The sequence below is a fragment of the Rattus norvegicus genome, chromosome 12 (genome assembly GCF_021556685.1).
Source record: "Rattus norvegicus strain SHRSP/BbbUtx chromosome 12, alternate assembly SHRSP_T2T, whole genome shotgun sequence".
NCBI classification, from domain to species: Eukaryota; Metazoa; Chordata; class Mammalia; order Rodentia; family Muridae; genus Rattus; species Rattus norvegicus.
The window spans coordinates 44,331,341-44,337,340 of record NC_141545.1 but is presented as its reverse complement, the minus strand read 5'-3'; positions in this window follow the sequence as shown (position 1 = coordinate 44,337,340).

The window sequence follows — 6,000 nt, the reverse complement described above, 5'->3', positions numbered from 1 at the left end:
ATCCTGGAGAAGGGGCAGGGAGGGGGGCGTGGAGGGCAGATATGATTGGCAGGTTAGTGTATAATGAAGGAAAGATGCTTTCGAGGCACTGTTTATCATAGGATGCTAAGTGCCCTCTGTTCACTTTTATCCCCTCCTCCTCCTCCTCCTCCTCCTCCTCCTCCTCCTCCTCCTCCTCCTCCTCCTCCTCCTCCTCCTCCTCCTCCTCCTCCTCCTCCTCCTCCTCTTCTGCTTCTTCTGCTTCTTCTGCTTCTGCTTCTGCTTCTTCTGCTTCTGCTTCTTCTGCTTCTGCTTCTTCTGCTTCTGCTTCTTCTGCTTCTTCTTCTGCTTCTTCTGCTTCTGCTTCTGCTTCTGCTTCTTCTTCTGCTTCTTCTGCTTCTGCTTCTGCTTCTTCTGCTTCTTCTGCTTCTTCTGCTTCTGCTTCTTCTGCTTCTTCTGCTTTTGCTTCTACTTCTTTTCTTCCTCTTCCTCCTCCTCTTCCTCCTCCTCTTCCTCTTCCTCTTCCCCTTTTCTTCCTCGTCATCCTCCTCCTCTCCTTCTCCTTTTCTTCCTCCTCTTCCTCTTCCTCTTCTGCTTCTTCCTCTTCCTCTTTCTTTTCCTCCTCCTCTGCCTCCTCTTCCTCCCTTCTCCTTCTCTGTCATCTTTGTGCATGTGGTGTATGTCTGACCATACGTGCGCCCCCACGCACGTGTGCACAGCTGTGGAGGCCAAAAGTCAATATTGAATGTCTTCCTCTGTCATTCTCCACCTTATTTTCGAGACAGAGTCTCTCACTAAACTGACTTGGCCAGGCTGGCTGGTTGACTAGCAAACTTTAGGTACAGCTGCTATGCCTGGCTTTTTTACACAGGTTCTAGAGGTTTAAACTCAGATCCCTGTGCCTGCCTAGCTAGACTACCCCCACTGAGCCTTCCTGGCAAACTCAAGGAGCGGAGATGGGATTCCCTGTGGGTCCCAACCAAGCCTTTCCTCCTCTGCTTCTGCCCTTGCTCTGAAACTGTGAGCTATCACCTTCCTATTTTCCACATGTTTCCATTGCTTTCTGTGATTTTGAGTTCAAGTCTTAGACGATAATCCCTGAACTTTCTAGGGGTAGTGGTGGTTCTTCCTAACACAGCAGGTGATTTTCAGGAAGGTGAATTTGGTCCAGAACCAGACTAATGAGACACCTGAGTGCACATCCCATGGGATGAGAGAGATTTTGGGATGGATGCTCAGCTCTATATGCCACTTCTGTACCAACTGCTCCAAATCTCAGAAGAGAGGTGGACAGACTGCAGGGTGTAGGATTGGGTAGAGGACTGTGGAACACTGGCTCCTGGGCATGACATGGCTAGTCAACCTTTGACCCAGAGCTGCTGTGCCATGTGTACAAGGCCCGCATGTGACTCGGCTCATAAACCTTCTAGCAGGGAGAAGGAGCTGATAGTGCCCCCTTCTCTGAGGATCTGTTGGTGGTTAGTTAATAAGATTGCTGAGGGTAGAAGAGACATTTTCCTCGATACTACAGCCATCAGGAATGTGCCTGTGATTCTGTAAATAACTTGAGATCCATGTCCTGTGAACATTCCTAATGAAGCTCACTTGGATCTGAAAAGCATAGGAAAGCAGAGGGAGGTTACCTGGGAAGAAGAAAGGGATCTGCAGGGTAATGTTATGCATGTATGCATATATGTGTGTGTGTGCGTGCGTGTGTGTATATCTGTGTGCTTGTCTGTGTGTGTCTGTGTGAGTGTGTGTATCTGTATGTGTCTGCCTGTGTGTGTCTGTGTGTATGTATGAGTGTGTATGTACGTGGGTGTATGTGTGAGTGTGCATGTGTCTGTATCTGTGTGTGTCTGTGTGTATGTGTGAGTGTGTGTATATGTGTGTGCATGTATGTGCATATGCATTGGGTTGGGGTAAATATGATCAAAATATATTACAATATGGGAAAACACAATGAGGCCCAGTATTATGTAGAACTAATTTATGTTAGTAAAAATGTTTTCAAAAGATGTGCTTGCCTACCTGGATTTGTTCCTATTTATAAGCGGTTAATATACATGAGAATGGAGATACTCGTGTCACTGGGATGGATGGTAACACCAGGCAGAGCATGGCTACACACACACACACACATACACACAGCCTGTCAACTCTCTAGCATCAGGACCTGGAAGGCTGCCCCTCTGTAGCCTGCATGGTGAGCCTGGTGAGACTCATGGACCAGTGACAGAGACACGGATATCCAGAGGCAACAGAGGAAGGCTTGCTCCATGTAGGAAACTGACAGGGCAGGCAGCTCTGTGTTTCCTGCCAGCTCCTACTAACTCAGTGCAGCAGAGAGAGGTGGCAGACTCCTTGTCCCCTCAAGCCTTGTCAGCCTCACTCTAATGATGCCAATGTTTTGACAGAGCTGAGCAACACAGCCGGTAGGTGTGAAGTTGGAATTAATTTTCCTCTGAAGGTCAAGTGTATTAATGAGCTCTTGGCTGGTTCGGGTTGGTGTTCGTTTTTGTTCTTTTTGCAAGAAGAAGAAAATAGGAGAGATAGGGTGCCATTTCCTAGGGCTTTACTGTCCTTCCTTCAGAGGATGTGGCCCCTTTTCAGAGGCACAGTAGACCCGGTGGGCAGACATCCGGGCTCAGCTCCTGCCCGGATGCTCAAATCCCACTGCATTTGGAGATGTACCACGTGACAGAATTAGTGTTCAAGTATGATTCTTTTAAATAGATGAAAACTTAGGAAACAAAGTGGGTTGTATTGTACCTTCTGCTGATTGTGTGTGATCAGTAATGTCTACCTGATCAATTAGCATTGTCTGCCTAGGGCATAACCTAGGGCAGTTGCCATAGCATTTTGAAATAACATCATGGAATGTTATCTGACATGTGGAATCATGCGTTCATGACATGTTAGCTGACATGGTGGATTCATGACATCTTGTATGTTAGCTCCCAGGGTAGATTCATGGCATCATGTATGTTAGTGAGCTGACATGGTGGATTCATAACATCCTATATGTTAGTTCACAGGGTAGATTCATGACATCATGTATGTTAGCTGACATGGTAGATTCATGACATCCTATATGTTAGTTCACAGGGTAGATTCATGACATCATGTATGTTAGCTGACATGGTGGATTCATGACATCTTGTATGTTAACTCACATGGTAGATTCATGGCATCATGTATGTTAGTTAGCTGACATGGTGGATTGGTGACATCATGTATGCTGGCTCATAGGGCGGATTAATGATATCGTGTATGTTAGCTGACAGGATAGACTTGTGCCATCATGTGTGTTGGGGACATATTAGATTGATGATATCCTGCATGTTAGTTGACATGATGGATTCACATGTGTGTTTCTTGACATCACAACCTCACTCCCTTTGTTCTTTCCGACATGGACTTGTAGTCTCCACTTAGAGCTCTCCTCATCTACCTGTACACCTAGTACACCTACCTGTGCAACCGTGCTTCCCAGTAACATCCCTGCAGCTCGGCGATGATCTTAAAGGCAACACGTGTGCACTTCTGGGCAAAAGCACAACTCAAACTAAAGTATGTTGTTTGATTGTTGTCCTGCTAGGCACGATGCGATTGAGACCGGATTCTCAAAGGCCTTAAGTATGAAGGGATCGTGCTCATGAGAACTGGAGTTGAAGAATGGTGCGTGTGGGTTTTAGATCCATGTCTTGGCTTTTGCATCATCCACAGAAGATCTGCCAAGAGAGGCCCATGCACCAACGCCAACATGAAAACAGCTTCCTTCCCCTGGAAGGCCTCTCAAAGACCAGTGACCAAGTGAGTAGATTATATTTTAAAAGGACGTTGTAAATCCCACCTCCATTAAAATAAAGGGGAGGAGAGGTCGTCGCCACCCCCCCACACCATCTGAAATTCATTATCATTGTCATAGAGTTGTGTGGCTGGAGAAGGCCGGCTTAGCAAAATAAATTCTGCAAAGAGAATGAAGTCTTCTCTCTAAGCTTGGGGGATTTGGCAGAGATAAAATTCCACTCCCCTGTCTCCGTGAAGCCCCAGCAACTGCTCTGCAAGTGGGGCATCTTCTCTTTCTTTTTCTTTTTTCTTTTTTTTCTTTTTTTTTTTTTTTCGGAGCTGGGGATCAAACCCAGGACCTTGCGCTTGCTAGGCAAGCGCTCTACCACTGAGCTAAATCGTGGGGCATCTTCTCACATCCACCCTCCACATCTCATTCATCTGTTGCCATCTCCCCAACCGAAGCGTTTGTGATCAGAAACAGCTGGGTGCCCCTCCAATCCTGCACCTGAAGAGGAAGAAAAGCCACGAGGGAGCCTGGTCTTCTGACAGCTTAACAGGTTCCCAGGAAGATACCCGCCTGGGAATTTGGATGCCTCTGCGTGCCAGCTTAATCCTGAGATGGGCATCTCTGCAAATTGCTCATCCAAGATGGCTCCCCTCCCACGTTCTCCAGTACGGTTGGATCATGACAGCTGGAGTCCCTGAGCCTGTATGTTTTATCCTGGTGTTGCGGACTGACTTTGAAGTGTTTCCCACACGGAGTTTCCTGTGGTTCACTTCGTTTCTTCACTGAGCATCTAGTGAGCAGCACCCTGTGCCAGCACTGCAGTAAACAAAGCAATGCCCCTGCCTCGTGGAGCAGACAGTCTCAGACTTTGACCACTCCCTTCGTTTGCCCGAGTAAGGAGCTTTTTCCACTTCAGGGTCGAACTCAATATACATCTCAGGCTACATCTGTTTACCCCAAATTATTCTGTCACAGACCCACGGAAAAACCAGTTACGTTCTGATTAACCATTCCTTCCCCAGTGTCTCTTGAGCCTGTGACGTTCCGACTGGGGCGTATGTAGTCAGGAGCTGAGTACAGACAGCTTGCATGGGGGAGTGGATGCTAGAGAGTCTAACCATATGGCTCTGAAGCATTCATGTGAACTCAGGCAAGTGGCTTAGCTTCTCTGGCCTCTTGTTACTGTTCTGCATAGTGGGACCCATACATACATGTACTCCAGAGGTTCTCTTGGAACACTAAAGGACATAGCTGGGAAATCAGCGACGTAGATCAATAACTAGGGTAGAGCAAGGGTTCCAATAGATCAGCCTCTAGTCATATTGTACTGAGCACAGTTCTGGTTTTTTTTAATTGGATATTTTTTATTTACATTTCAAATGTTACTCCCTTTCCCGGTTTCACGTCCATAAGCCCTCTATTCCATCCCCTCTTCTCCTTCTATAAGGGTGTTCCCCTTCCCCAACCACCCTCCCTTCCTGCCTTCCCACCCTGACATTACCCTACACTGGGGTGGGGGGCTCCAGCCTTGGCAGGACCAAGGGCTTCTCCTCCCATTGGTGCCCAATGAGGCCATCCTCTGCTACATATGCAGCTGGAGCCATGGGTCTGTCCATGTGTACTCTTTGGGTGATGGTTTAGTCCCTGGAAGCTCTGGTTGGTTGGTATTGTTGTTCTTATGGAGCTGCAAACCCCTTCAGCTCCCTGAGTACAGTTCTCAAGAAATATTTTCCCCCTTGATTAAGGGGGGGGGGACCTGCTGATCATTTTGTCACAGAGATGAGAAAGGTCATGAGCGTTTCAAATGGTTTGTTTCTGCATTTGTTCATCGAGCAAGCATTTACTGAGAGGTGTCCTGTGCCAGTAAACAAAACAATGCCCCTGCCTCACAGAGGGACAGCCTCAGACTTTGTCTGTTCCGTACATGCTTTGTCTACCCTCTGCTCTCACATGTAACAGCTACATGGGGCATGGGTCTGTGGAGGTAGTTGCTCATGGATATTATAAGAGGCCATGAGACTTCACCGGAGTTGTAGGGCCAACTGGTTTTATGCCACCTGATAAAGTGTGTGGGGACTTGAACTTTGGTCCTCGACAGGAGCAGCGTGTACTCTTACCCACAGAGCCATCTCTTCAAGCTCTTCCTAAGTAAATATTGATTGAGCGATCATGGTGACCCATTGAGCCAGTGCAGTGACCGACACCCTTTGCCATCACCA